At 43.4% G+C, this 21,805-nt stretch overlaps 1 protein-coding gene across 1 annotated transcript in view; it reads right to left on the bottom strand.

Moving 5' to 3' along the window:
- SPATA5 (spermatogenesis associated 5) overlaps nt 1-21,805 on the bottom strand; it is a 595,351-nt gene that overhangs the window by 486,163 nt on the left and 87,383 nt on the right. The gene's annotated exons all lie outside the window — the stretch shown is intronic.

Here is a 21,805-nt window from a genome sequence, read left to right as displayed (position 1 = left end):
ACTGGGGCGGTGCGCTTGTGGGTCGTTAGGAAAAGTCCTGCAAGTAGCATCTTTAGGGTGGTTTGGGAGCGCTGTATACAGCGCTCCCAAAACGCCCTGCCCATTGAAATAAATGGGCAGCACTCCGGAAACACAGCAACACAGGCATTTTTAACCCCTTCTTTGGGGTTAAAAGTGCCCCGCTAGTGGCTGAAAACACTTCTTAACCACTTGCCGCCCGCCAATGACAGATTGACGGCGGCAAAGTGGTTGTAGAATCCTGACCGGACGTCATATGACGTCCTCAGGATTCTGAGCCGCTGCGCGCCCCCGGGGACGCGCATCGCGGCGATCGTTGTTGCGGGGTGTCAGTCTGACACCCCGCAACACCGATCTCGGTAAAGAGTCTCTCACGGAGACTCTTTACCACGTGATCAGCCGTGTCGAATCACGGCTGATCACGATGTAAACAGGAAGAGCCGTTGACGGCTCTTCCTCACTCGCGTCTGACAGACGCGAGTAGAGGAGAGCCGAACGGCTGCTCTCCTGACAGGGGGGGTTCGCGCTGATTGTTTATCAGCGCAGCCCCCCCCTCGGATCGCCACATGGACCACCAGGGAAGCCCACCCTGGACCACCAGGGCAGGGCAGATAAAAAAAAAAAAGGCTAAAAAAAAAGGCTGTAAAAAAAAAAAAAAAAAAAAAAAAAAAAAAGGGCAGATCAAAAAAAAAAAAGTCTAAAAAATAAATAAAAAAGGCTGTAAAAAAAAAGCATAAAAAAAAAGATGCCAATCAGTGCCCACAAATGGGCACTGACTGGCAACATAGGTTAACCAGTGCCACCCCAGTGTCCATCAGTGCCACCCTACAGTGTCCATCAGTGCCACCCCACAGTGCCCATCCATGCCCAGTGCCCACCTATCAGTGCCCACCTGTGCCACCCATAAGTAGCCATCAGTGCCACCCATAAGTGCCGCCTATGAGTGCCCATCTGTGCCGCCTATGAGTGCCCAGTGCCGCCTATGTGTGCCCATCAGTGCCGCCTATGTGTGCCCATCAGTGCCGCCTATGTGTGCCCATCAGTGCCGCCTATGTGTGCCCATCAGTGCCGCATACAAGTGCCGCCAATCAGTGCCACCTCATCTGTGCCCGTCAGTACTACCTCATTGATGTCCATCAGTGCCATCTCATCGGTGCCCATCAGTGCCGCCATATCAGTGCCCGTAATTGAAAGAGAAAACTTACTTATTTACAAAAAAATTAACAGAAAAAAATAAAAACATATTTTTTTTCAAAATTTTCAGTCTTTTTTTAGTTGTTGCGCAGTGTTGGGTACAGTGTAGCATGACCGCGCAATTGCCATTCAAAGTGCGACAGTGCTGAAAGCTGAAAATTGGCTTGGGCGGGAAGGTGTATACGTGCCCTGTATGGAAGTGGTTAAACAGCGCTAAAGCGCAGCTAATACAAGCGGCGCTTTAGCGCTAACGTGGCCGCAGCCCCAGTGTGAAAGGGGTCTTAAAGCAGGAGTATCCAAACTTTTTAATATATGGTATTTTACACATTGCTGGCAGGCTGAATAAATCTCTATCAGAATCCTCATCTTGCATCAGTGCCATATTCGATTCCCTTTTACATCAGGGTCACAATCAGAGTCCCCTTTACATCACAATCTCCATCGGTGATTACTCTTACATCAGGGTGCCCATTAGAGGCTCACCTTACATCAGGGCCACTATAAGAGTCACCTCTTACATCAGGGTCACAATCAGATTCCCCTTAACATCACAATCTCCATCGGTGATTACCCTTACATCAGGGTGCCCATTAGAGGCTCACCTTACATCAGGGCCACTATAAGAGTCACCTCTTACATCAGGGTCACAATCAGAGTCCCCTTTACATCACAATCTCCATCGGTGATTACTCTTACATCAGGGTGCCCATTAGAGGCTCACCTTACATCAGGGCCACTATAAGAGTCACCTCTTACATCAGGGTCACAATCAGAGTCCCCTTTACATCACAATCTCCATCGGTGATTACTCTTACATCAGGTTGCCCATTAGAGGCTCAACTTACATCAGGGCCACTATCAGAGTCACCTCTTACATCAGGGTCCCCCTTACAGTGTCCAGGTGTGGGTTCAGAGGAGGTAGAAGTGAAGACTATAGGTGTCCTCTACTGACCTTAATCCTCAATCTGTGCACATTTAGAATATGCCACTAACCCTAGCTGTGGGGTGGGTAAAATCTTTTAGCAGGTCAGAAGTGTCCCACAGGCTGTAGGTTGGGGATCCAAGCCGTAGAGCAATGGAGCAAGGGTTCTGATGAAGTGGGGTGGTGGTGATGGTGTACAATTTGCTGGTATGAGTTATCAGGAGGAACTGTTAATTTGCTCTAAATGAAAAGGTGGCAGTGTCTTTTTAAAACCCAGGCAAAATGAAAAAAAGAAAAAAAAAACACAAAAAAATCAGAACAAGGGATATATCTTACTGTCAGCAGGATGTGTCCCTTGTTCTGATGCCTCTTTTGTTAGTTGAAATGCTCTTCTATCCACGTAACCCCTCCCCCCCACAACCCCTCTGCCGTAACCTTCCATTGCAGCGGTGGTACATTCAAATAGGGGCTGTCACAGGCTTTCATCGAGAGAGCCTGACTATGCCGTCACTTTTCACCCAGCTGCTCCTGTCATAGAAGTAATTAATACGGCTTCTATGAATGAAACACAATCTATGAATCGAGGATGCACGGACAAATTAATTATTAGTTCTATAAACACCCACCACACCAGAAGACTATGGCGGCGTGAGTGTGTGTTGGGGCATGAAAGGAGAAAGATTTTAACTAACATAAGAGGCATCAGAATAAGGGTCTGACTGTAAGTAATATTCCTTGCGCTGATTTTTCTGTTTTTATTTTGGCTGCACTTAGGCTTTAGCGTTTGAATCTGGATTGAGACAATGCAGGCTGAGATATTTCTTTAATTAGACACTTAAATAAATATATTTGACTGTCTCCATCTGGCCATTCCCCATAGCTATTACCCTTTGTACCACTTCCCCTTCCCTTTTAGACTGCAAGCTCCACGACCAGGCCCTCCCAATCCTCTTTCATTGAACTGTATTGTAACTGTTTAGTCTTCCTTTATTTTGTAAACTGGTGCTATAGAAATCCTGTATAATAAAATAAACAGATCTAATATTACATTCTGGATGTCTCCCTCAAAGAGATCACAATAGGGGGGGGCATAGCAGCTATATCTACAAATGCTATGGGTTAATGATAGTTAACTTGTAACTAATGTAAGTGTTTGACAAAACATTTCATACAAGGAAAAGGATCTGGCAGAACATGCACGTTTTTATTTTTCTTTGTTAAACAACTCAAGTGTGCAATCCTTTTCCGGGCAGCAAAACTGGTCGTTTATTCATTTGCAAAGTGGGACAAATGTTATTCAATTTCCATTAACCAAGAACAATGTATCTGTTCTTCATTACCTTGTTTATGCTGTGCTCTATGTTAGGAAATAAATATATAAATAAGTGGAAGAAGTCTCCCAAAGGCATTGCATGGATTGGTTTATAGTGGAAAGTCCTAGTAGTGGTATCCTTTTTCGAGTATCATTTGTGTAGCATTTTGCTGATACACAATGATCTCACTTTTACCTAAAGGAACTAAACTCTCTCAATCAACATTAAAGTGGAGGTTCACCCTAAAAACATTGGGGCAAATCCACAAAAGAGATACTCCGGCGTAAGCCGTCGTATCTCTGGTTCTAACTTTGGAACTGATCCTCAGAAGCAGTTTTCCTAAGTTAGGCAGAAGATCCGACATCTGTAAGGGACTTACACTGCCGGATCTTAGGATGCAGTACCGCATCCGCCACTGGGGGCATTTCGAGTCGAAATGCCTCTGTTAGTATGCAAATTAGCACTTAGGGCGATCCTCAAAGGTTTTGTGCCTAGTTTTTTCGCCGTAAGTGTTAGTTTGCCTGGTGTAAAACTAGGGCTGGTTTTACAAAGTGTAAAGTTAGTCACACCTTGTAAAGGCCCATTCGAGCGACGGCATTTGGTATGCATTCCCGAGGGAGAACTCCACGGCAATTTGTAAATTCCAAACCGGCATGGGTTCCCCCCCAGGAGCATACCAGGCCCGTAGGTCTGTTATGGGTTGTAAGGAGACCCCCCCTCCGCCGAAAAATTGACGTAGGGGGTCCCCCTACAATCCATACCAGACCCGTATCCAAAGCACGCTACCCGGCCGGCCAGGAAGGGAGTGGGGACGAGCGAGCGCCCCCCCCCTCCTGAGCCGTGCCAGGCCGCGTGCCCTCAACATGGGGGGGTTGGGTGCTCTGGGGCAGGGGGGCGCACTGCGGGCCCCCCCACCCCAGAGCACCCTGTCCCCATGTTGATGAGGACAGGACCTCTTCCCGACAACCCTTGCCATTGGTTGTCGGGGTATGCGGGCGGAGGCTTATCGGAATCTGGGAGTCCCCTTTAATAAGGGGGCCCCCAGATACCGGCCCCCCACCCTAAGTGAATGGATATGGGGTACATCGTACCCCTATCCATTCACCTGGAGGCAAAAAGTAAAAGTTAATAAACACACAACACAAGGCTTTTTAAAATATTTTATTATTCTGCTCCGGAGGCCCCCCCTGTCTTCGTTATTAGCTCAATTTCCAGGGGGGGCTTCTTCTTCCACTCTCCGGGGGTCTTCTCCGCTCTCCGGGGGGGGGGTTTCTTCTTCCGCTCTCCGAGGGGGGCTTCTCCGGACTCCGGGGGGCTTCTTCCATCTTCTCCCCTCTTCCGCTGTTGACTCGGCGAACCCCGGTTCTTCTGGAGATGTCCGGTGCCTTCTTCTTCAGCGCTGGCTGCCTGCTATGTTTGTGTGTTAGCTCAATTAGTAACAGGCAGCCAGCGCGGTCTTCTGTGACGTCATCTTCTTCTCTTCTGTTCTTCCGATCTTGCCTCGTCGCCTCTTGTCGCTGTAATGATGGAAGCGCGCCTTGCATCACATTTATATAGGCATCACCGTCCCATCATGCTCCGGCAGGTACCCACGTGGTGGGTGCCTACCCACGTGCACCCACCACGTGGGTACCTACCGGAGCATGATGGGACGGTGATGCCTATATAAATGTGATGCAAGGCGCGCTTCCATCATTACAGCGACAACAGGCGACGAGGCAACATCGGAAGAACAGAAGACAAGACCCTGACGTCACAGAAGACCGCGCTGGCTGCCTGTTTGAAATCGAGCTAACACACAAACATAGCAGGCAGCCAGCGCTGAAGAAGAAGGCACCGGAGAGCTGCAGAAGAACCGGGGTTCGTCGAGTCAAGAGCGGAAGAGGGGAGAAGATGGAAGGAGTCCGGAGAAGCCCCCCCCGGAGAGCGGAAGAAGAAACCCCCCCCCCGGAGAGCGGAGAAGACCCCCGGAGAGTGGAAGAAGAAGCCCCCCCTGGAAATTGAGCTAATAACGAAGACAGGGGGGGCGTCCGGAGCAGAATAATAAAATATTTTAAAAAGCCTTGTGTTGTGTGTTTATTAACTTTTACTTTTTGCCTCCAGGTGAATGGATAGGGGTACGATGTACCCCATATCCATTCACTTAGGGTGGGGGGCCGGTATCTGGGGGCCCCCTTATTAAAGGGGACTCCCAGATTCCGATAAGCCTCCGCCCGCATACCCCGACAACCAATGGCAAGGGTTGTCGGGAAGAGGTCCTGTCCTCATCAACATGGGGACAGGGTGCTCTGGGGTGGGGGGGCCCGCAGTGCGCCCCCCTGCCCCAGAGCACCCAACCCCCCCATGTTGAGGGCATGCGGCCTGGCACGGCTCAGGAGGGGGGGGGGGGCGCTCGCTCGTCCCCACTCCCTTCCTGGCTGGCCGGGTAGCGTGCTTTGGATACGGGTCTGGTATGGATTGTAGGGGGACCCCCTACGTCAATTTTTCGGCGGAGGGGGGTCTCCTTACAACCCATAACAGACCTACGGGCCTGGTATGCTCCTGGGGGGGAACCCATGCCGTTTTTTACATTGAAAATTGGCATGGAGTTCTCCCTCAGGAATGCATGCCGAGCGACGCTGTCATTTTTTTTTATAATTATTTGTTTTCCCGGCGCGTCTTTTTTTCACCCGTCGCAACTTTAGTGTCCCGTCGCAATCCACAAAGCCGCCCGGCGTCAATTACGTTCGCGCGATGCACGTCGGGAAAATGACGTCACACGCATGCGCAGTACGGCCGGCGCGGGAGCGCGCCTCATTTAAATTGTAAACGCCCCCCGGAGAGGAGGAACGCCTTACGACGGCGGCACTTAACTTACACGGCTTGAAATTTTTACGTAAGTGCTTTGAGGATCAGGCACTTAGGTAAAAACTTTAAGTCAGTGTAACTTAACTGCAGAAAGTTAAGTTACGCCGCCTGGCTGAGGATTTGGCCCATTGTTTTTACATTTGAGCCAGCATAGTAAGGACATTTCATTTCGGCAGTTTTTTTTTTTTTTTCTCTGTACTTACCTTTATATCCTGATTTTGTCCAGGGCTTCCGCGTACTGATGACTCCGGGACTGGGCGTTCCTATCCCAGCCTCAAGGTTCCGATGACTGCGGGACTGGACGTTTCTATCCTTCCGTTTGATGATTGACGGCTTGTGAAACAGGTGACCTGTCGCACAACGCGCCTCACCAGATTTCCGGAAATAGCCGAGCTGCGCAGGCGCCGTATAGTGCCGACTCGCAGCTCGGCTATTTCCCGACATCTGCCCAGTCCCGCAGTCATCAGAACCCGGAAGCCCTGGACAACATCAGGATATAAAGGTATGTACAGAGAAAAAAAAAATGACCTGCCGAAATGTAATGTCCTTAGTATGCTGGCTCTGCTAGATGTAATTTAAAAACATTATTTTGGATGAACCCCCGCTTTAAAGTGGTAGTAAAGACTGCTTTTTGATTTATACCTAAAGGTAAGCCTAGAGTAAGGCTTAACTGTAGTTACAGTAAATATCTTCTTAACGTGCAATGTTTAAGAGATATTTACTTTAATAGCAGCTGGTGACATCGACGGCGCATGTGCACTGCGCCCTAAATGGAGGGCGCCAATCATTCAGAGCTCTGTGTAATGGCCTTGACTCCCACATGCGCCTGCGCAGGAGTGATGTCACCAGGATTTGGCCATTCATACGGCCCAAGCCTGTGAACCCGAAAGAAAGATGGTTTAAGATGGAAGCCCCGACAGCAGTGACAGTGTGTCGCTGGAGGGCTTAGTTTTAAGCTAAGTCAGCCATAATGCACATTATAACATTATCCTGCAGGGGCCCAATTTATTTTTATTTTTATGGTTTACTACCGCTTTTAATTATTTGTAATCCTTATGCTGCTAGTCTTAGTAAATAGATAGGAAGGTATATTATCCCCTTAGTGCTGACCGTACTCACATATGCAGCCTCGGCTTTGTCGGCTCTTTCAGAGAGATAATAGCCGATGCGTCTCAATGCAGTTATCCCAAAGGAGCGAGAGGGGACGTCCCCCCTCCCACCGCCGCTCTTCCCAGGTCTCCCGTACCACTGGGAGACCCGATCCGTGATCTGCAACACACTTTGTTCCAGTCTCCTAGGTGTAAACACAGAAGCGACGTCACAACGTCACTTCCGGTTTACTCGGCTGCCAATGGCGGCAATTAAAAAAATACAGTATTCAGAATTGCTGTTTTTGGCGATCTGAATACTTTAAAGTCTAAAGGAGGGATTTGGGGTCATAAAGCATACCTGTCACCATCTATTACTGTCACAAGGGATGTTTACATTCCTTGTGACAGCAATAGAAGTGATCACTTTTTTTTTTAAGAGAGACAATGTAAAAAAAAAGAAAGAAATAATAAAACATGTTTTTTTAAAGTGCTCATGCAGCAGAAAAAACGTATACGCAAGTCGCGCCCGCATATGTAAACGGTGTTCAAATTACACATGTGAGAGCAATAAATCTAGCACTAGACCTCCTCTGTAACTCCAACCTGGTAACTTGATTTTTTTTTTTAAAGCGTAGCCTTTGGAGATTTTTAGGTACCGTAATTTGTCGTCATTCCACGAGTGTGCACAATTTCAAAGCATGACATGTTAGGCATCTATTTACTCGGCGTAACATTATCCTTCTATCTTTCACAGTTTATAACAAAATTGGGCTAACTTTCCTGCTTAATTTTATTTTTTTAATTCTTGAAAGTGTTTTTTTTTTTCAAAAATTGCGTTTGAAAGCCAGCTGCGCAAATACAGTGTGACATATAACATTGCAACAATTACCATTTTATTCTTTATATTCTCTGCTAAAAATATATATATAATGTTTGAGGGGTCTAAGTAATTTTCTAGCAAAAAATACGGATTTTAACTTGTAAGCAACAAATGTCTGAAATAGGCTTATGCCGCGTACACACCATCACTTTATGTGATGAAAAAAAATGACGTTTTTAAAAACGTCACTTTAATTGACTGTGTGTGGGGGAAAACGTCGTTTTATGTCTTGTAAAAAACGACCAAAAAAAATTGAAGCATGCTTCAATTTTATGTGTCGTTTTTCAAAAGTGCACTTTTTACTTCACAGAAATTGACCGTGTGTAGCAAAAAACGTTGTTTTCTAAGACGTTTTTTCATCCACGCATGCCCAGAAGCTACTTATGAAGCAAGCTTCAATGGTAAAACGTGGTGGAACGTAACCTCACTTTGCAAGAACATTGTGAGAAAAACGATGGTGTGTAGGCAACTTCGTCTTTGAAAATTGAAGTTTCAAAAACGTAATTTTTTACTTCACAGAAAGTGTCGTTTTTTTTCATCACATAAAGTGATGGTGTGTATGCGGCATTAGACGTGAAAGGGTTATATTGACTGGTTTTAAACTTTAAACTTACCATTCTTCAGTTGCTTCCTGGTTTGCGGCCTAGGCAATAAATATGTCATAAATCCCAGCATACCCAGCTGCCTGCCTGACCTTGCGAAAGTTTACGGGCAGCCCGTATATTGTGCTGTGCATGCACAAGAATCACGTCATCACATTAAGGGTAGATGGATTTCAGGAAGTAAATGTTACACGAGTCATCTGCCCTAACTCAAGATGGCTCCAGCTAAAAAATGCTTGGGGGGGGGGTTAAACAAAAATGATGTTCAACAAAATAAAACATGGACGCATCAATGGATGTTTGAGTTTGCTTACATTATTGAAAATTAATAAAACAGCATTTTCGATTTGTGACACACAAATTCAAGTAAAGTGACAATAAACACTAGAGATGGGCCGAACACCCTCACGTTCGGTTTGCAGCAGAACTCCCAAACAGGAGGAAAGTTCTGACCCGAACGTCGAACCCCCCAAAATTGCCAATGTTTGGCCCAAACTCATGCTAAATTTAATTTACATTATCCTTCTCTTTCTGTATGTGGATGAGCACTGTAATTATTTTAATAAAAAGATCTAAATGACTTTTTTCTTAATCCATATATAGCTGAAGGAGTAAAAATAAATAATTATTATCATCAATAAACTGCTTTAAATTGTAATACAAGTATCACACTGTGTCACACCCTCCAGCCTGTGTCTTAAAATAACAAGGAGGTGAAGCCACCATTAATCTACATGTGATATCCTGCCCCCATAGTGTTTAGCTGGTTAGTGGGCATGGAGGAGGAGGGAGGGCAAAAACCCCAATGGCATGGATATGGATAGAAGTCAGTTGGTGGAATAGTGCTCCAAGGGCCAGATAAAGGCAAGTGAAGGCCCGCATCTGGCTCCAGTTTAAAGACCACTGATCAAAACAAAAAACAACAAACCAGGGAAGTGCATATTACTACTACATACTACTAGGGTTAGTAGTGCAAAAAAACGTATTTATTAAGCAAAGATAACATTTCACATAATGGACTCACATGCTCCTGGGAGGTCAGCAACAGCAGTCTCTATGTACCTCTCATGACTGATTTTCTTTAAAGCAACATCTAGCACAACCATTAAGATCAGTGTTAAACATAAGGATATTGTTTTAAAGAGAACCTGTGATTTAAAACCGGGTTAACAGGTTAACTTTAATGGTGGCCCCATTCACTTTGAATTTCCCACCTCTCCTTTCTTTCCCTGTTGACAATAGGAATAAATAAATAATTGGTACTTCCAGGTATGGGGGAGACTGTGATTCATATCCCTTCCTCCCATGTGTCAGTGTTGGTGCTTGGCCACTGGCCATTAAAGCACCCATAACTGCCACATGGGGGCAGGAAGAGTCCTAAACCCTCTGAAAATTCCGACTTGCAACATTGAGCTGACATAGGACTGCCACCCTTCACTGCCGATGGTTAAATGGAGTGATGAGGGAATGAAGGGAAGAGGAGTATGTTCTGCTGGTGGGATTAACATAAACCTGTTGCATTGCCCTGGTTCGCATTAAGACTCATGTATGGTGAAACGTTATAGCTGCTTTGCTAGACAACACAAGAATTGCTGTGAAGAGTCATTTTATGACATGATTCGAATGTGGAGGAGGCATCATTTCAGTGCTGGTGTTCCTTAAAGAAGATAATTGCTGTAACCTTCAGGATATATAGGCAGGAGGGGGGGGGAAAAGCATACTTAAGTCATTCATTTTCCTCTTGTACCCTTCCCCCTCCTTCCTCAAAATGATAATAAACTTTCAAATAATACAGTCCGGTCTGGATTCAATTAGACTTTCACTGTCTAGTCTTACTCTTTAAACAATGCCTTGAAACCTCACTGGCCCCCATGATGCTATCACATCAGAGGCCCAGTGTTTCATAACAGCACGCCAAAATGGTGTGCAGATCGTGCGGATATTGAAGATTAATTTTAAGCATTACAAACTAAATACTTCCTTCCACTCTAAACAAATCACATGAATCCCCTTCTTGAAGGAATCAGGCTCTATTTACATTCAGCCTGATGCAGCTGCGCAGGCTGCCTTAGAAGGCCACGATCGCAATAAATCCCTATATTAGGAAAGCTAGATTGCCAGCCAGTGAACTCTGAAGCTTGTTCCCTGCTCAATTATTAACATTTCCTTGCGGTTTTGAAAAAACAAGACTTATCTTTCTTGTGACATTACAAATTTACGCACGCTTTATGAGATTAATATCCTGAGGGCTAAGCAATCGGTCCTGGAAATTAATACATTGTGAAAAGACAAATGAAATTTCTTTTTACCGTAACTACAATATTAATACGTTTAAAAGCAACTTTAGGCAACAAGGAAAATCAATGAATGCTAATATTACCCAGGGAACACTGCAACCAGGGCAGGACTTAGGGTGGTGGGGGCCCCTGGGCTTGAGTGTTGAAGGGGCCCCCTGGAGCCGAGAATTGGGGGGGATCGAAGTTGTTGAGCGGGGGGGGGGGGCGAATTGAAGTTGTTGAGCGGGGGGGAGCGCATTAAAGTTGTTGAGCGGGGGGGGGGATTTTGCAGTTGTTGAGGGGGGGAGTGCCTCTCACCTGTGCCAACAGCCGGGGCCACAGACTGTCATTCATTAGCCCGGCTGTCGGCTTTCTTCCCTTCAGCAGCCACAGTCCTCCACACACCACTCAGGTTCCTCCTGCTTCCGTGCTGCCTCCTCTTGCAGTGCGGGAAAATTAACCCTTTTGCGGGACTGCGGGAAGAAGCTGTCTGTGCGGGAAAGTCACAGAATCTGTGCGTGTTGGGAGGTATGCGCAGGGCCGCCATCAGGAATTTTGGGGCCCCTTGCACAGCTTAAGGCATGGCCCCCCTGAAGCAGAGAACCTAGGGGGGGGTGGGGGTGCTGCCGCCTGAAATTGAGAAGCGTGGGGGCTGCCGCAAATTGAGAAGCGGGGGGGCCTTTACAAAAAAAAGAAGAAATAAAGAAGAAAACAAATATATATAAATATATGTAGCCATCCGGGGCCCTGGGGACCTCTGGGCCTTTTAATAAAAAGAAAAAATAAACCTCTGGGCCCTTTAATAATAAAAAAAAAAAAACATTTATAAAAAATACATAAAAAAAGGGAGGTTGCCAAACCCGGGGGCCCTGGGGACCTCTGGGCCTTTTAATAAAAAATAAACAAAAATAAACATTTATAAAAAAAATAAAAAAAGAGGGGGTTGCCACATGGGGCCCTGGGGACCTCTGAGCCCTTTAATAAAAAAAAAAAATATATATATATATATATATAAAAAAAAATGTAATTTTTTTTATAAAAAAGGTGGGTTGCCATCCGGGGGCCCTGGAGACCCCTGGGCCCTTTAATAATAATAAAAATATATATATATATATATATATATATATATATATATATTATATATATATATAAATAAAAAATATATAAAAAAAACATTTTTTTACAAAAAAATAAATAAAAAAAAGGGGGGTTGCCGTCCAGGGCCCTGGAGACCCCTGGGCCCTTTAATAATAATAATAAAAAATATATATATATATATATATATATATATATATATATATTATATATATAAAAATAAAAAATATATAAAAAAAATCATTTTTTCACAAAAAATAAATAAAAAAAAGGGGGGGGTTGCCGTCCGGGGGCCTCCGGGCCCCTGGGGACCTCCGGACCCCTAAAAAAAAAAAAAAAATTTTTTTTTTTTTTTTTTTTAAAGGGGGCCCCCTATTGGGTGGGGCCCCTGGGCTTGAGCCCAGTCAAGGCCAATGGTAAGTCCGGCCCTGACTGCAACTATGCTAGAATCAGAACATCCACATAGTTACATAGTAGATGAGGTTGAAAAAAGACACAAGTCCATCGAGTCCAACCTATGTGTGTGATTATGTGTCAGTATTACCTTGTATATCCCTGTATGTTGCGGTCGTTCGGTTTTTTTTTAAACTATCAATGCCCCTCCCCCCGCTGAAACCACCACCTGTGGAAGGGAATTCAACATCCTTGCCACTCTTAGGCCCCATACACACGATAGAATCCATTCGCTGAAAAATCCCAGCGAATGGGTTTCAGCGGATAGATCCTATGGTGTGTACACTCCAGCGGATCTGTTTCCGCGGATATTTATCCCCTGGGATGGATTTCCAGCGGATAAATATTTGATGACATGCTATCAAATCTATCCGCTGGAATCCATCCCAACGGATGGATCCGCTGGTCTGTACAGACTCACCGGATCCATCCGTCCGAAGGGATCCCCTGCATGCGTCGTAATGATTCGACGCATGCGTCGAATCATTACGGATGCGTCAAATCGGACCAGAGTCTTGCAGAGTGGGAGAATTATTGCTTTTTTATCCCTGGAGTTAACCCCTTTTTTAATGCATGCCAAAATTCTGTTTGAAATCTTAGCAGCAGCTTGGCATTGCGTACCATTGCTGAGCCCATCATCTACTAGGACCCCTGGGTCCTTTTCCATGCTAGATTCCCCCAAAAGGTTCACCCACCACTGTATAGATTGCATTCATATTTTTGCCACCTAAATGCATTATTTTAAATTTTTCTACATTAAACCTCATTTGCCTTGTAGTTACCCACCCCGGTAATTTGTTCTGATTTTCTTGCAAGGTTTCCACATCCTGCGGAGATGTTATTGCCCTGCTTAGCTTAGTGTTGTCTGCAAATACAGAGAATGAGCTGTTTACCCCATCCTCTAGGTCACTTATGAACAAATTAAACAGGATTGGTCCCAACACAGAAACCTGGGGGACCCCACTTCCCACCCCCTGACCATTTAATTGAATTTCAGGTGATAAGCTCAAATTAGTTTTTTCACTCTCAATTCCTCTCTATTTTATCCAAAACTAAAAAAAGTTTTGTCTTTTATACTCAAAGTCCTGCTGTGGGCTGATAACACACAACATTTTTGTGGAGTGTTGTCACATGCATTTTTCTAAACTACTCCACTACTCCTTCTCTCAGATATCTCAGAATAAAAAGGCAAACCATTCTGTAGTCTAATGTCGCGTACACACGATCCGAAATTCCGTCAAGAAAACCGTGGATTTTTTTTAGACAGAATTTTGCCCGCCAAGAACGCGGTGACGTACAACACTACGACGAGCCGAGAAAAATTAAGTTCGATGCTTCCGAGCATGCGTCGACTTGATTCCATCATATCTTCTTCCTCATTTTTTCTTCCCCATGCAGATAACGTGACCCCAGCACTGACAGAGAGGGTTCAAACAAGAATGCTATGCAGGCACTCTATGTCCTCCTTATCAACCAATGTAGTCAGGGTTTGTTAGGACCCTATACAATAAAAAAAAGCCGGTGTGAGCCACCAACTGGTTTGCACACAACTTTGGGGCAAATTGGGGAAATTTGTAGGCACTTTGCTAATGCACCCTGAAGAACCCAAATGGCACCCTGGCTGAAAAAGGCTGGTCTAACATAAGAACTTAGAGGGACAAAAGACAGCAAGTGTGTAGAGGACACAGGGTAGCTCTGAATCCCTGAAAAGAACACTAATTAGTGACTCAAAATGCTGTATTTGTTTTGCTAAATATTTTTTTTGTACTTTGGAAATGTGTGCATGTCATGGACCTTGGAGTACGGTTACTGAGCTATACTGAGACATTTCCATTATGTGATAACCCTGTGTTAAAACCTTTTGAGTATCAGGTGTGGGTATCTGTCGGAGACAGTCCGTCTGGCTAGAATTGTGCATTTAGAAAAAAGGGGTGGAGATAAGGGCCGTCTAATGTGAGCCACCCTCACTGCGCGTAGCTGGAGAATAAATGTGAACACTAGTGATATTTATAAAATAAATTAATAAATTAATAAATATGCAAGAGCTGCTGCTTTAAAAATTATAGAATCCAAAATAGTTAATATGCAAATACAGTGATACCTATTATAAATAAGGTGCCAGATGTGATATTAAACAGCGCTCAAAAAAATAGGTGAAAATGTAAATCAACAAATATAATATTGGTACAGTGACATAGTGAAAAATAAATAAATAATCCACCCTCTAAGTGAGTCAATATATAAGTGTCCAAAAATCCGTGCAAAAATCGCATCAAAAAATACCAGGTTGGCAAATAAAGTCCATGAACTGTCTAAGTGAACAAAAAAATATATATAAATAGTTCATAAATGGAGAGCAAAGGAAAAGAAAAAATCCTTCCCGATCTTCAATAAGTGCTTTCACCACACCACAGTGACTGCGTGCTTCCACCACCCATCAGAAATGCAAACTCACCGCAACAAATGGCCTGACACTTTTGTGTTTAGGCACACAGGCTTGTTAACTGACCCCCTCAGTTTAGTTGATAGAACTCCTTCTTTTCATATAGAGTGGAGCATTCAGTTAAACAGATGGAGATCCGAAGCAAAAAGAAAACTCCAAGATAACAGCCATATGCAAATAAGAAAAAGAGAGCACAATAGTGTGATACTGTAACACAACTTTTAATAACACACTACAAATCTCCCAAAGAATGCACTCACAAAGGTAACTCTTGTTACAAGCAGTGTATAAATCCAAAAACTGACACGGTGTAAAACAAAAAATAAAGATATCCTCCAGGTGAACTAGTGGTCACAGCGGACCAACGAATAGCCCAAGTGTTACTCACAGCCCTTGTGCAGGTGTACTGGAGCCGCTGCTTAGGTAATTGAGCTGGTGGCAGATTAGACCATTCCACGTTCAAGCTTAGAAAGTTAAGGTGTGCGGTTGTGACTTCAGTAATCACTCCCCGACATGTTTCATCGAAATGATTTCTTCATGGGGTTACTTACCAGCTGTCTAGTGCCGCTTTATATAGTTGCCAGGGTCCTCCCTCCCCCCTTGTGTTGATGCGTGCCTACTGATGTTAACAAACTGCAGCTGAGTGGACTTACGTTCCTCCCAGCCATGCTAACATGCAGCTGATCCGCTCATCCAATCAGAGCAGCATCATCGTCATGACGCTGCAGCTGGCATTCTTCCAACGTGGTGGAGGCCCTCAGTGGCGACATCGGTGTATTACACCACATCCCACTGCCTAGTATCGAATGTAATGTCTAACCCCGATGGTTAAACTGGGGTATGACACTCAACCTGCCTGCAGTGTATTCCATAATGGAGGGATGAAAACCAAATATTGCTGACTGTCAGCTTTTCGGATGTCCCTATGACCACAAGTTACCTCTAGGTCTATGCATACAGAGTATAGCAGTATAAATTCAGAAACACAGAGTACATTGGCTCTCATTATTTAAGCACAAGAGCCAGCCAATTAATGGTGTGTATAGTTATGAATGACATGTATACATATATAAAATATATATTATATAGCACTCTAAAATCTACAAACACATCTCTAGACAATAAGTGTATATACAAAATATAAATGATATTTTAAAAATTGTATATAAAAGAGTTGCAGATATTGTTATCCATATTAAAAATGCATAAAAATATTAGTTAAAAGATATTAATAGGAATAAACAATATATATAAAATAATACATATATTTTTAAAAATGTTAAAATTATTTAAAAACATTATATTAAAATGAATACTGGAAAAAGATAATAAACTGGGCCATGAGCTGTAAATGACATGTGTATAAATATACGTTAGTAAAACAAATAAATGCTCTGGTTTAGACGTAAGTGGGTGTACTACATCATCCCCATATGCATGCACTCATCAAAACTCTGATCATGACGGGTAGCCCAGTTGTTTGGCCCCCTTATATAAACATAGCTCATGATCATCCTATATATGTAAAAACGCATGTCTCAAATCTATTGCTCATAATTTAGGCATTGCTAATGAAGCAATTCACATCCAGTTCTATGTTTAGTCCCCTCGGAAAATGGCTTTTTAACAGGAAGATCCATTGAGTTTCGCGCTGCGACAGGTCTCTCACCCTATTTGAGCCTCTCCACGAAGGGTACACACAGTCAATACCGCAGAACTGAGCTAACGAGGGGTCTTGGTTATGTTTTTCTTTAAAGTGGACTGACACACTATGATACTCGAAGCCTTTCTTAATATTCGCAAGGTGTTCAGCCACTCGAATCCGCAATAACCGCTTGGTTCTCCCTACATAAAGTAGCCCACAGGGGCACCAGATCAGGTATACTACGTAAGAAGAGTTACACGTAATAAATTCTTTAATAGAAAAACTCTTCCCATCACTACTCATGACCTGTTGTTTACCCCTGTTACTTGTTCGTACAGTTCTACAGCAGATGCATTTCCTACAGGAGAAAAATCCTTTAAGATCTATTCTAAGGGCCTGTTGGTCTGGGGGATCTAAAATCTTACGAACCACCTTATCACCGAAATTAGGAGCCCTCCTGTAGATGAATCGTGGTTGACTCGGAAGAATTTCGGCAAGGTGTCTGTCCTTACCCAAGATGTGCCAGTGATTTTTAAAAATGGCCTCTACCTCCCTATATTGGGCATGAAACCCAGACAGGAATCCGCATTGGTGTTGATTATTGTTTGGCTCTTCTGCCTTCTTCTCCAAGCATTTATCTCTAGGGATAACAGCAATGTCTTCAATCATAGTATTCAAAGCTGGCTCATCATATCCCTTTTGAACAAATTTATTCTTGAGTATTTGTGCTTGTGAGAGATAGTCAGTGACATCTGAGCAGTTGCGTCGAACTCTTAAAAATTGCCCCTTAGGGATATTTTTAATCCACGCTGGATGGTGTCCACTATTAATGGACAGGTAACTGTTCCGATCAGTGGTTTTAAAATACACTTTAGTCTTTAATTTATTTCCTTCTCTTTGAATAGTCACATCCAAGAAATTGACAGTATTTCCACTGATCGTGTATTCCAGTTTAATATTATTGGAATTATTATTGAGTTCTCCCAGGAACTGGAGTGCTTCTTGTTGTGATCCTTCCCATATAAATAAAATATCGTCTATAAACCTCCGATAAAATAATATTTGGGGTCTCCGGTTATGAAAAACATGCCTGTCCTCCCACTCAGCCATAAACAGGTTGGCGAGGCTGGGGGCAAACTTAGCCCCCATAGCCACGCCAACCTGCTGGGAAAAGAAAGAGCCATCGAACCAGAAGTAGTTATGGGACATGCAGAATTCTAATACATGTCCCATAAATCTCTTCTGAATGTGCGATAAATCATCCCTCCTGCTAAGAGCCCAGTTCAATGCCAGTGCGGCATCATCATGCTGAATGATAGTATAAAGTGACGCCACGTCGGCTGTCACCAAAAAAATGTCTATATCAGGCTTGATGCTCACTTTGTCCAGGGACTGTAGCAGGTCAGTGGTATCTTTCAGATATGCCTTGGTGGTCCGCACACTCAATTGAAGAAACCTATCGAGATATTCTCCCAGTCTGGCTGTAACTGATCCAATCCCGTTGACTATTGGACGAGCAGGTGGAATGGTTTCATTCTTATGGATCTTCGGCAAAGTATAGATCACCGGTATCCTGCACGCTGAAGGAGCTAAGTATTTTTTCTCTTTAAGACTTAAAGCTCCAATGTGATATCCCCAATCTACCAACGCATCAAGTTGTACCTTAAAAGGTTCAGTAGGATCTGATGGTAGTTCGTAAGATTTTAGATCCCCCAGACCAACAGGCCCTTAGAATAGATCTTAAAGGATTTTTCTCCTGTAGGAAATGCATCTGCTGTAGAACTGTACGAACAAGTAACAGGGGTAAACAACAGGTCATGAGTAGTGATGGGAAGAGTTTTTCTATTAAAGAATTTATTACGTGTAACTCTTCTTACGTAGTATACCTGATCTGGTGCCCCTGTGGGCTACTCTATGTAGGGAGAACCAAGCGGTTATTGCGGATTCGAGTGGCTGAACACCTTGCGAATATTAAGAAAGGCTTCGAGTATCATAGTGTGTCAGTCCACTTTAAAGAAAAACATAACCAAGACCCCTCGTTAGCTCAGTTCTGCGGTATTGACTGTGTGTACCCTTCGTGGAGAGGCTCAAATAGGGTGAGAGACCTGTCGCAGCGCGAAACTCAATGGATCTTCCTGTTAAAAAGCCATTTTCCGAGGGGACTAAACATAGAACTGGATGTGAATTGCTTCATTAGCAATGCCTAAATTATGAGCAATAGATTTGAGACGTTTGCGTTTTTACATATATAGGATGATCATGAGCTATGTTTATATAAGGGGGCCAAACAACTGGGCTACCCGTCATGATCAGAGTTTTGATGAGTGCATGCATATGGGGATGATGTAGTACACCCACTTACGTCTAAACCAGAGCATTTGTTTTACTAACGTATATTTATACACATGTCATTTACAGCTCATGGCCCAGTTTATTATCTTTTTCCAGTATTCATTTTAATATAATGTTTTTAAATAATTTTAACATTTTTAAAAATATATGTATTATTTTATATATATTGTTTATTCCTATTAATATCTTTTAACTAATATTTTTATGCATTTTTAATATGGATAACAATATCTGCAACTCTTTTATATACAATTTTTAAAATATCATTTATATTTTGTATATACACTTATTGTCTAGAGATGTGTTTGTAGATTTTAGAGTGCTATATAATATATATTTTATATATGTATACATGTCATTCATAACTATACACACCATTAATTGGCTGGCTCTTGTGCTTAAATAATGAGAGCCAATGTACTCTGTGTTTCTGAATTTATACTGCTATACTCTGTATGCATAGACCTAGAGGTAACTTGTGGTCATAGGGACATCCGAAAAGCTGACAGTCAGCAATATTTGGTTTTCATCCCTCCATTATGGAATACACTGCAGGCAGGTTGAGTGTCATACCCCAGTTTAACCATCGGGGTTAGACATTACATTCGATACTAGGCAGTGGGATGTGGTGTAATACACCGATGTCGCCACTGAGGGCCTCCACCACGTTGGAAGAATGCCAGCTGCAGCGTCATGACGATGATGCTGCTCTGATTGGATGAGCGGATCAGCTGCATGTTAGCATGGCTGGGAGGAACGTAAGTCCACTCAGCTGCAGTTTGTTAACATCAGTAGGCACGCATCAACACAAGGGGGGAGGGAGGACCCTGGCAACTATATAAAGCGGCACTAGACAGCTGGTAAGTAACCCCATGAAGAAATCATTTCGATGAAACATGTCGGGGAGTGATTACTGAAGTCACAACCGCACACCTTAACTTTCTAAGCTTGAACGTGGAATGGTCTAATCTGCCACCAGCTCAATTACCTAAGCAGCGGCTCCAGTACACCTGCACAAGGGCTGTGAGTAACACTTGGGCTATTCGTTGGTCCGCTGTGACCACTAGTTCACCTGGAGGATATCTTTATTTTTTGTTTTACACCGTGTCAGTTTTTGGATTTATACACTGCTTGTAACAAGAGTTACCTTTGTGAGTGCATTCTTTGGGAGATTTGTAGTGTGTTATTAAAAGTTGTGTTACAGTATCACACTATTGTGCTCTCTTTTTCTTATTTGCATATGGCTGTTATCTTGGAGTTTTCTTTTTGCTTCGGATCTCCATCTGTTTAACTGAATGCTCCACTCTATATGAAAAGAAGGAGTTCTATCAACTAAACTGAGGGGGTCAGTTAACAAGCCTGTGTGCCTAAACACAAAAGTGTCAGGCCATTTGTTGCGGTGAGTTTGCATTTCTGATGGGTGGTGGAAGCACGCAGTCACTGTGGTGTGGTGAAAGCACTTATTGAAGATCGGGAAGGATTTTTTCTTTTCCTTTGCTCTCCATTTATGAACTATTTATATATATTTTTTTGTTCACTTAGACAGTTCATGGACTTTATTTGCCAACCTGGTATTTTTTGATGCGATTTTTGCACGGATTTTTGGACACTTATATATTGACTCACTTAGAGGGTGGATTATTTATTTATTTTTCACTATGTCACTGTACCAATATTATATTTGTTGATTTACATTTTCACCTATTTTTTTGAGCGCTGTTTAATATCACATTTGGCACCTTATTTATAATAGGTATCACTGTATTTGCATATTAACTATTTTAGAATTGTGCATTGAAGGTTAATTGAATCTATTATGTGTGTTTGAAGATGTATGTGTTTACGCTAAGGGACTTTGTATTGTTCTAAAGGTCAGAAGTCTCCTGTCAGCTGTATTGAATTAGCATTCTATTGTCTAATTGCATATCCCCGATCTAAAGGAATGCAACCTCTCAGAGGTAGTAATTAAGTAGACCGGGTTATTGTGTACATTGATTACCCCCTGGGGCTTCTGTCTCAATACACAAGTCTTTCTATCCAAGCTATGGGACCAATCCCTGTTGAATATTTCAAGTCCTCATTTGCATGGTCAAGGAGGACCTGAGTGAAGACTGCATATACTTTACAATTGACCAATGGGAAAGCGGTTGTTGGGGGTGGGATGTGCCAAATTCTGTATAAAAGTGTGCTGTGTACTTGAAAATAAAGAGTCCTGTTTGAACTTACATACAGCCTGCCTGGTGTTTGTTCTTAATGGGTCTGAACGGCACATAGCTGTAGTTCGGACCCCGGAACCTTGGATGACTGGACCATCAGACGCTGCAATCTGCAAGCTGACTCACTGGTAGCAGAGGAGTGTCGGGAGAGCAGGACCTGGGCGAGCAAGGGGTCTCGTCACAGTGCACATCTTCAGTCGATCCCTGCATCTGCAGCTGCTGTTTTTTATTATTTTCTGCCTTTTATAACAGCCAGCAGGGGAGGTTGGAAGTGCTTGTGGGGTTGATTGCAGAAGTGAAAAAACCCATCCCTGGACACCCTTTAGAGATGCAAGTTCCAAGGAGGGAGCTGGTTACCGAATGCTGTAGAATGTAGCTATTCCCTCTGCTCATTAGTTGCTTGATTACATTCTATCAGACCTGCTTCTGGAACAGTAATCATGGACCTGATAAGCACA

This window comes from Rana temporaria, chromosome 1, assembly GCF_905171775.1.
Source record: "Rana temporaria chromosome 1, aRanTem1.1, whole genome shotgun sequence".
Classification (NCBI taxonomy): Eukaryota; Metazoa; Chordata; class Amphibia; order Anura; family Ranidae; genus Rana; species Rana temporaria.
This window is presented reverse-complemented; position numbering and strand designations above follow the sequence as displayed.